The sequence below is a fragment of the Oncorhynchus kisutch genome, linkage group LG4, assembly GCF_002021735.2.
Source record: "Oncorhynchus kisutch isolate 150728-3 linkage group LG4, Okis_V2, whole genome shotgun sequence".
NCBI classification, from domain to species: Eukaryota; Metazoa; Chordata; class Actinopteri; order Salmoniformes; family Salmonidae; genus Oncorhynchus; species Oncorhynchus kisutch.
The window spans coordinates 43,030,094-43,040,973 of record NC_034177.2 but is presented as its reverse complement, the minus strand read 5'-3'; the positions used below and the strand labels follow the sequence as shown (position 1 = coordinate 43,040,973).

Here is a 10,880-nt window from a genome sequence, read left to right as displayed (position 1 = left end):
AAAAAGTATTATTTACCTCAGATCTGTAATCCTCCAAGAAGCTAGCCAGAAACTCCAAGAAGCTAGCCTGAAACTAGCCAGAAGCTAATCCAGAAGCTAGTTCAGAAGCTAGTTAGCTCCTTTACTGGCAAATCGTTAATATTCAGCTAACCACGGTTTGTGGTCATCAGCTATCCTTTGGCTCGAGAATCTATCGCCAGTTCTGTGCGGCGCAGCGCGGCTCGGAGCGGAACATACCGGACCAATTTTTCTCTCCATGTCCCTGGACATTCATGCCCGGATCTCACAGCTGGCTAGCTGCTATCCGTGTGACCATCGGAGCTAGCAAGCTCCGTCAATCACTCCTGAGTTCCATCAATCACACCTGGGCTGCAGTCACCTATCCGGACCCGTTTTGCTGCCTTCGCGGAGCCCCACCGGGCCTTCACAACTGGACTGCCGACGTTGTCTACCCGAAGGAGTTATTCGGCCGGCTCCTCCGTCGCGACGTTACCTGAACGCCCATCTGCGGCCTGCTAACCGTTAGCTGTCTTACCGGCTGCTATCTGAATAGACAATCGGACAATTTTTTTATTATTATTTTTTTAAAATTATTTTTTTAATTATTATTATTATATTTTCTTCTTGGGCCTCTATAACTATATCTATTGTTTTTATTTTTGTTGTTGTTGTGTGATTTGGATTAATCCCCTCTACCACACGGAACCCCACTAATCTACTGACGGAACGTAAGGGGTGGCTAACAGACCTCCATCCTATGCTAGCTTGCTACCGATGCCCTGGCTAGCTGTCTAAATCACCAACCAACCTCTCCACTCACCGGACCCTTTTGATCACTCGACTAAGCATGCCTATCCTTAATGTCAATATGTCTTGTCCATTTCTGTTCTGGTTAGTGTTTATTGGCTTATTTCACTGTAGAGCCTCTAGTCCTGCTCACTATACCTTATCCAACCTATTAGTTCCACCACCCACACATGCAATGACATCTCCTGGTTTCAACGATGTTTCTAGAGACAATATCTCTCTCTTCATCACTCAATACCTAGGTTTACCTCCACTGTATTCACATCCTGCCATACATTTGTCTGTACATTATACCTTGATGCTATTTTATCGCCCCCAGAAACCTCCTTTTACTCTATGTTCCAGACGTTCTAGACGACCAATTCTCATAGCTTTTAGCCGTACCCTTATTCTACTCCTCCTATGTTCCTCTGGCGATGTAGAGGTGAATCCAGGCCCTGCAGTGCCTAGCTCCACTCCTATTCCCCAGGCGCTCTCTTTTGACGACTTCTGTAACCGTAATAGCCTTGGTTTCATGCATGTTAACATTAGAAGCCTCCTCCCTAAGTTTGTTCTATTCACTGCTTTAGCACACTCTGCCAACCCGGATGTTCTAGCTGTGTCTGAATCCTGGCTTAGGAAGACCACCAAAAATTCTGAAGTTTTAATTCCAAACTACAACATTTTCAGACAAGATAGAACTGCCAAAGGGGGCGGTGTTGCAATCTACTGCAAAGATAGCCTGCAGAGTTCTGTCCTACTATCCAGGTCTGTACCCAAACAATTTGAACTTCTACTTTTAAAAATCCACCTCTCTAAAAACAAGTCTCTCACCGTTGCCGCCTGCTATAGACCACCCTCTGCCCCCAGCTGTGCTCTGGACACCATATGTGAACTGATTGCCCCCCATCTATCTTCAGAGTTCGTGCTGCTAGGCGACCTAAACTGGAACATGCTTAACACCCCAGCCATCCTACAATCTAAACTTGATGCCCTCAATCTCACACAAATAATCAATGAACCTACCAGGTACCTCCCCAAAACCTTAAACACGGGCACCCTCATAGATATCATCCTAACCAACTTCCCCTCTAAATACACCTCTGCTGTCTTCAACCAAGATCTCAGCGATCACTGCCTCATTGCCTGCATCCGTAATGGGTCAGCGGTCAAACGACCTCCACTCATCACTGTAAAACGCTCCCTGAAACACTTCTGCGAGCAGGCCTTTCTAATCGACCTGGCCGGGGTATCCTGGAAGGATATTGATCTCATCCCGTCAGTAGAGGATGCCTGGATATTTTTTAAAAATGCCTTCCTAACCATCTTAAATAAACATGCCCCATTCAAGAAATTTAGAACCAGGAACAGATATAGCCCTTGGTTCTCCCCAGACCTGACTGCCCTTAACCAACACAAAAACATCCTATGGCGTTCTGCATTAGCATCGAACAGCCCCCGTGATATGCAGCTGTTCAGGGAAGCTAGAAATCATTATACACAGGCAGTTAGAAAAGCCAAGGCTAGCTTTTTCAAGCAGAAATTTGCTTCCTGCAACACTAACTCAAAAAAGTTCTGGGACACTGTAAAGTCCATGGAGAATAAGAACACCTCCTCCCAGCTGCCCACTGCACTGAAGATAGGAAACACTGTCACCACTGATAAATCCACCATAATTGAGAATTTCAATAAGCATTTTTCTACGGCTGGCCATGCTTTCCACCTGGCTACTCCTACCCCGGACAACAGCACTGCACCCCCAACAGCAACTCGCCCAAGCCTTCCCCATTTCTCCTTCTCCCAAATCCATTCAGCTGATGTTCTGAAAGAGCTGCAAAATCTGGACCCCTACAAATCAGCCGGGCTAGACAATCTGGACCCTTTCTTTCTAAAATTATCTGCCGAAATTGTTGCCACCCCTATTACTAGCCTGTTCAACCTCTCTTTCGTGTCGTCTGAGATTCCCAAAGATTGGAAAGCAGCTGCGGTCATCCCCCTCTTCAAAGGGGGGGACACTCTTGACCCAAACTGCTACAGACCTATATCTATCCTACCGTGCCTTTCTAAGGTCTTCGAAAGCCAAGTCAACAAACAGATTACCGACCATTTCGAATCTCACCATACCTTCTCTGCTATGCAATCTGGTTTCAGAGCTGGTCATGGGTGCACCTCAGCCACGCTCAAGGTCCTAAACGATATCTTAACCGCCATCGATAAGAAACATTACTGTGCAGCCGTATTCATTGATCTGGCCAAGGCTTTCGACTCTGTCAATCACCATATCCTCATCGGCAGACTCGACAGCCTTGGTTTCTCAAATGATTGCCTCGCCTGGTTCACCAACTACTTCTCTGATAGAGTTCAGTGTGTCAAGTCGGAGGGTCTGCTGTCCGGACCTCTGGCAGTCTCTATGGGGGTGCCACAGGGTTCAATTCTTGGACCGACTCTCTTCTCTGTATACATCAATGAGGTCGCTCTTGCTGCTGGTGAGTCCCTGATCCACCTCTACGCAGACGACACCATTCTGTATACTTCCGGCCCTTCTTTGGACACTGTGTTAACAACCCTCCAGGCAAGCTTCAATGCCATACAACTCTCCTTCCGTGGCCTCCAATTGCTCTTAAATACAAGTAAAACTAAATGCATGCTCTTCAACCGATCGCTACCTGCACCTACCCGCCTGTCCAACATCACTACTCTGGACGGCTCTGACTTAGAATACGTGGACAACTACAAATACTTAGGTGTCTGGTTAGACTGTAAACTCTCCTTCCAGACCCATATCAAACATCTCCAATCCAAAGTTAAATCTAGAATTGGCTTCCTATTTCGCAACAAAGCATCCTTCACTCATGCTGCCAAACATACCCTTGTAAAACTGACCATCCTACCAATCCTCGACTTTGGCGATGTCATTTACAAAATAGCCTCCAATACCCTACTCAACAAATTGGATGCAGTCTATCACAGTGCAATCCGTTTTATCACCAAAGCCCCATATACTACCCACCATTGCGACCTGTACGCTCTCGTTGGCTGGCCCTCGCTTCATACTCGTCGCCAAACCCACTGGCTCCATGTCATCTACAAGACCCTGCTAGGTAAAGTCCCCCCTTATCTCAGCTCGCTGGTCACCATAGCATCTCCCACCTGTAGCACACGCTCCAGCAGGTATATCTCTCTAGTCACCCCCAAGACCAATTCTTTCTTTGGCCGCCTCTCCTTCCAGTTCTCTGCTGCCAATGACTGGAACGAACTACAAAAATCTCTGAAACTGGAAACACTTATCTCCCTCACTAGCTTTAAGCACCAACTGTCAGAGCAGCTCACAGATTACTGCACCTGTACATAGCCCACCTAAAATTTAGCCCAAACAACTACCTCTTTCCCAACTGTATTTAATTTTTATTTATTTATTTATTTTGCTCCTTTGCACCCCATTATTTTTTTATTTCTACTTTGCACATTCTTCCATTGCAAAACTACCATTCCAGTATTTTACTTGCTATATTGTATTTACTTTGCCATCATGGCCTTTTTTTGCCTTTACCTCCCTTCTCACCTCATTTGCTCACATTGTATATAGACTTGTTTATACTGCATTATTGACTGTATGTTTGTTTTTACTCCATGTGTAACTCTGTGTCGTTTTATCTGTCGAACTGCTTTGCTTTATCTTGGCCAGGTCGCAATTGTAAATGAGAACTTGTTCTCAACTTGCCTACCTGGTTAAATAAAGGTAAAATAAATAAAATAAATAAAACTTTAGCTATACAGAATATCTCACCACCATATGTTTTCATCTCCTCCACTCTCTCCTTTATTCCTTTCTCGAGCGGGCAAATAGGCTGTCAACAGTTTGGTGAAATATCAATGTTACTATCGAGGTCCCGAACACATTTCACTTGGTTTCCCAAATTAAGCTCTGGGTAGCTGCAAGAACAAAGATGCAGAGCCCATGGCATAAAGTTTGGGCGGGATATCACCTATCTGGCAGCAAGAGTATACTCTTCAAACAGTGGTTGATGCCTGGATCGAAATAAGTGTTCTTATACATATTTCTCATCTGCTCAAATTATTATTAAGAACCTGTTCCGTCATAATATCGACGTAGCCTTCAACTGACCCGCGTGAAAAAGTGAGGATCCATTCCCTATTCGAGTGCACACAGATTACACAGATTTTTTCCCCTTCCCCTGTTCATACCCATTTGATAATGGACCGTTGTAAATCGAAACTAATTTTACATATTAGTAAAGAAAATATTAAATTGAGAATAGTCTGATGGGTGAAAATATGATCACTTGATGAGAGAAAAGCTGTACAGCCTGAGGCAAGGAACAGAGCGCAAGCTTTTTTTGCTACTTCCTCAAATCCTCAATATCATATAGTCGCACCATGCAGCCCATGTTTTGATTTCTAAGACATTCTAAGGTTTGTATCATTCACAACTAATGTTGCCAAATAACTCTAAATATAGCATATAGGACCTGTTTCAAATGATCACTTCACGTCTACAGTAGGCTAACACATATTCTGTTCTTCTGAAATTTCATAAAGTTTCTTTAGACCTGACAAAAATATGGAATTATGATGTGATGATGTACATAAAAGTGATTTATTAGACTTTTAAAAAATGTAGATGTTCCAAAGGTGTGCCTTGTACAGCTGAAGTCGGAAGTTTACATGCACTTAGGTTGGAGTCATTAACACTCTTTTTCCAACCACTCCACCAAAGTCTTGTTAACAAACTATAGTTTTGGCAAGTCGGTTAGGACATATACTTTGTGCATGACACAAGTTATTTTTCCAACAATTGTTTACAGACAGATTATTTCACTTATAATCCACTGTATTACAATTCCAGTGGGTCAGAAGTTTACATACAAAGTTTACTGTGCCTTTAAACAGCTTGGAAAATTCTAGAAAATTATGTCATGGCTTTAGAAGCTTCTGATAGGCTTATTTACATCATTTGAGTCAATTGGAGGTGTATTTCAAGGCGTACCTTCAAACTCAGTGCCTCTGCTTAACATCATGGGAAAATCAAAAGAAATCAGCCAAGACCTCAGAAAAACAATTGTAGACCTCCACAAGTCTGGTTCATCATTGGGAGCAATTTCCGAACACCTGAAGGTACCACATTCATCTATACAAACAATAGCACAGCCGTCATATCGCTTAGGAAGGAGACACGTTGCACCTTTCTAGTCAGAACAGGCCTTGCACACACGTTTTCCCCCAGCACATTTTCAGGAACAAACAATGCCTTCATGGTTGTTTTCCTTACAAATTGGACTTTGGACGTGTGAGTTCCTATCAAAGTAAGTGGCTTATTTTTTTGTACATCGTGTGGTATATACTGGTGACAAAACGTGCATTCCGATTCTTGCATAGATGGTAAAATACTTTTTGGAATGTTGTACTGAGCTTATTGGATATCATTTTTATAATTAATTGGGTGACACATTAACTTTAGCTATACAGAATATCTCACCACCATATGTTTTCATCTCCTCCACTCTCTCCTTTATTCCTTTCTCGAGCGGGCAAATAGGCTGTCAACAGTTTAGTGAAATATCAATGTTACTATCGAGGTCCCGAACACATTTCACTTGGTTTCCCAAATTAAGCTCTGGGTAGCTGCAAGAACAAAGATGCAGAGCCCATGGCATAAAGTTTGGGCGGGATATCACCTATCTGGCAGCAAGAGTATACTCTTCAAACAGTGGTTGATGCCTGGATCGAAATAAGTGTTCTTATACATATTTCTCATCTGCTCAAATTATTATTAAGAACCTGTTCCGTCATAATATCGACGTAGCCTTCAACTGACCCGCGTGAAAAAGTGAGGATCCATTCCCTATTCGAGTGCACACAGATTACACAGATTTTTTTCCCCTTCCCCTGTTCATACCCATTTGATAATGGACCGTTGTAAATCGAAACTAATTTTACATATTAGTAAAGAAAATATTAAATTGAGAATAGTCTGATGGGTGAAAATATGATCACTTGATGAGAGAAAAGCTGTACAGCCTGAGGCAAGGAACAGAGCGCAAGCTTTTTTTGCTACTTCCTCAAATCCTCAATATCATATAGTCGCACCATGCAGCCCATGTTTTGATTTCTAAGACATTCTAAGGTTTGTATCATTCACAACTAATGTTGCCAAATAACTCTAAATATAGCATATAGGACCTGTTTCAAATGATCACTTCACGTCTACAGTAGGCTAACACATATTCTGTTCTTCTGAAATTTCATAAAGTTTCTTTAGACCTGACAAAAATATGGAATTATGATGTGATGATGTACATAAAAGTGATTTATTAGACTTTTAAAAAATGTAGATGTTCCAAAGGTGTGCCTTGTACAGCTGAAGTCGGAAGTTTACATGCACTTAGGTTGGAGTCATTAACACTCTTTTTCCAACCACTCCACCAAAGTCTTGTTAACAAACTATAGTTTTGGCAAGTCGGTTAGGACATATACTTTGTGCATGACACAAGTTATTTTTCCAACAATTGTTTACAGACAGATTATTTCACTTATAATCCACTGTATTACAATTCCAGTGGGTCAGAAGTTTACATACAAAGTTTATTGTGCCTTTAAACAGCTTGGAAAATTCTAGAAAATTATGTCATGGCTTTAGAAGCTTCTGATAGGCTTATTTACATCATTTGAGTCAATTGGAGGTGTATTTCAAGGCGTACCTTCAAACTCAGTGCCTCTGCTTAACATCATGGGAAAATCAAAAGAAATCAGCCAAGACCTCAGAAAAACAATTGTAGACCTCCAAGTCTGGTTCATCATTGGGAGCAATTTCCGAACACCTGAAGGTACCACATTCATCTATACAAACAATAGCACAGCCGTCATATCGCTTAGGAAGGAGACACGTTCTGTCTCCTAGAGATGAACGTACTTTGGTGCGAAAAGTGCAAATCAATTCCAGAGCAACAGCAAAGGATCTTGTGAAGATGCTGGAGGAAACAGGTACAAAGTATCTATATCCACAGTAAAATGAGTCCTATATTAACATAACCTGAAAGGCTGCTTAGCAAGGAAGAAGCCACTGTTCCAAAACCGGCATAAAAAAGCAAGACTACGGTTTGCAACTGCACATGGGGACAAAGATCCTACTTTTTGGAGAAATGTCCTCTGGTCTGATGAGAAAATAAAATAGAACTGTTTGGCCATAATGACCATCGTTATGTTTGGCGGAAAATGGGGGAGACTTGCAAGCCGAAGAACACCATCCCAACCGTGAAGCACGGGATGGCAGTATCATGTTGTTGGGGTGCTTTGCTGCAGGAGGGACTGGTGCACTTCACAAAATAGATGGCATCACAAGGAAGTAAAATGATGTGGATATATTGTAGCAACATCTCAAGACCTCAGTCAGGAAGTTAAATCTTGGTCACAAATGGGTTTTCCAAATGGACAATGACCCCAAGCATACTTCCAAAGTTGTGGCAAAATGGCTTAAGGACAACAAAGTCAAGGTATTGGAGTGGCCATCACAAAGCCCTGACCTCAATCCTATAGAAAATGTGGGCAGAACTGAAAAAAACTTGTGTGAGCAAGGAGGCCTACAAACCTGATTCTGTTACACCATCTCTGTCAAATCTATGATACTCCCCCACTTAACATACTGCTTGACTAGTTGGGCCCAAGCTTGCTGTACAACATTAAAACCTATTCAGTCTGTCTACAAACAGGCTCTCAAAGTGCTTGATAGGAAGCCCAATAGCCATCATCATTGTCACATCCTTAGAAAGCATGAGCTCTTGAGTTGGGAAAATCTTGTGCAATACACCGACGCATGTCTTGTATTCAAGATCCTCAATGGCCTGGCTCCCCCTCCACTCAATATTTTTGTTAAACAGAAAACCCAGACATATGGCAGCAGATTCACAAGGTCTGCCATGAGAGGTGACTGTATAGTTCCCCTAAGGAAAAGCACCTTTAGTAAATCTGCATTCTCTGTGAGAGCTTCCCATGTCTGGAATACACTGCCATCAGACACACAACTGCACCACATATCACACTTTCACAAAATGCTTGAAGACATGGCTAAAGGTCAATCAGATTTGTGAACATGGTCCCTAGCTGTGTGTTGCCACTCCATGTTGTCTGTTGTCTGTAGCTTGTGAGGTGTGGAAACACTTTGTTGCTTTTATGAATTTTGTCTTGCTGCTTTTTGTTTTATGCTGCTCTGTCTGTATGCTACGTCTTGCTTGTCCTATGTTGCTATGTCTTGCTTGTTCTATGTTGCTATTGTCTATATTGTAATTGTTTTTAATAACCTGTCCAGGGACTGCGGTTGAAAATTAGCCGGTTGGCTAAAACCGGCACTTTTACTGAAATGTTGATTAATGTGCACTGTGCACAAGCTTTTTGAAGAATTAAACAATTTAAAGTCAATGCTACCAAATACTAATTGAGTGTATGAAAGAAAGAAAAGAAAAAGAAAAAGAAATACAAGCTGAAATAAATAATTCTCTCTACTATTATTCTGACATTTCACATTCTTAAAATAAATTGGTGATCCTAACTGACCTAAGACAGGGAATATTTGCTAGGATTAAATGTCAGGAATTGTGAAAAACTGAGTTTAAATGTATTTGGCTAAGGTGTATGTAAAACTTCCGACTTCAACTGTATATAAAATAAAAAAATATACATTTGAAGCTATTTTTTTTTTGAGACTTGTTAGTGTCTTTTGAATGCGACTGCTTGTTCATTGATTAATTAGTGACAGAAAAAGTTGGCTTGACAAATTCCCATCCCTATTTCACTGCAAATAGACTATTATGCTGGTTGGGTGTCATTTGGCTAACGTGCACATTTTACATGATCTTTTAATTAGCCTAGTTAGCCAAGTTAGTCACTGACTAGGATTATTGTTATTCATGTTTTTGTTGTTATTGCATTTCAGGTGGAGAAGGAGTAACATCACCAGAAAGCAGCAAGCTGCCAGACTACCAAAGGACCCTAGAGGTATTACAGTCAATACTTATGAACTGGATATTGTATTTGAATCAATCAATCAAATGTGTTTATAAAGCCATTTTTTACATCAGCTGATGTCACAAAGTGCTATACAGAAATCCAGCCTAAAACCCCAAACAGCAAGCAATGCAGATGTAGAAGAATTGCCCATTTATATCAATGACACTAGCAAAATGGTTGGATTGTTCAGCAACCTGCAGTAAATGCTAACACGGCTTTGGTGATGAAAGGTACATGTATTTATTGTAATCTCATTATCAAGCCACTGCATGCTGTGACAAGGGCCTGGATGGTGATACATCTGTTTCAAGCTGCCTGCCTGAATACTGAGGCCTTCAGCGATACCTTCCCTTTGATTACAGAAAGAATATCTTAACCTCTGTCTCATAGCCATTTAACATGTAATGTATGTAACCACTCAAATTCAGAGAAACATCTACAAACACAAGAACTGACTTATATTCACTTGTCCCTGACTGCGTTTGGACAGGCAGCCCAATTTGGATATTGTTACCAATCACAGCAGATCTTTTCACATCAGCTATTTTTCAGAGCTGATGTGATTGGTCAAAAGACCATTTTGTGGGAAAAACTCAGACTTGGGCTGCCTATTTTAACACAGCCTATTTGTCCTATTCTTCATTCTTGTCTGGGATAAATATTTTACACAGGCACACATGTGTGATGTCCTTCATACATTAATAAACATTTATTCACCCTGGATATGAGACTTGCATAGATTTTGACCTTTTTGAATCATAAGCTCTAAGTGTTGTCTTGATGGATAAAGTCTGCATGTTGTCAGATGTTTAAGTTACCATAGTAATGAGCGAAAAATGAGAACAGGCTAAGAAACACTTAAGGTTTTGTAATCAATTCAAAAATGACAGGTTTTTACAAAACTTTATTGCATTTGGTAGTCATCCCCCAAATTTGACCATTTTAAAGCCTTGGTAGTTGCGTCCTTCCTCAGGGAGATGTTGATAGCCGACAACAGGGTGGCAGTTTTTTTTGATGTGCTGCTCTAGAGTTCCATAGCCCAGCAGACTCACCTGGGAATAGAGGGGTGGACA

At 41.5% G+C, this 10,880-nt stretch overlaps 1 long non-coding RNA gene across 2 annotated transcripts; it reads left to right on the top strand.

The window, feature by feature from the left end:
• Positions 1-5,809: 5,809 nt before the first annotated feature.
• On the top strand, positions 5,810-10,530 carry LOC116373995 (uncharacterized). 2 transcript variants are annotated; one of them, XR_004209731.1, is made up of 3 exons: positions 5,810-5,922; positions 9,734-9,795; positions 10,070-10,530. It is a non-coding gene; the product is annotated as an uncharacterized LOC116373995 (long non-coding RNA). The 2 variants fall into 2 exon arrangements; XR_004209730.1 differs by having other exon boundaries at positions 5,884-6,110; positions 10,070-10,524.
• The last annotated feature ends 350 nt before the right edge of the window (positions 10,531-10,880 follow it).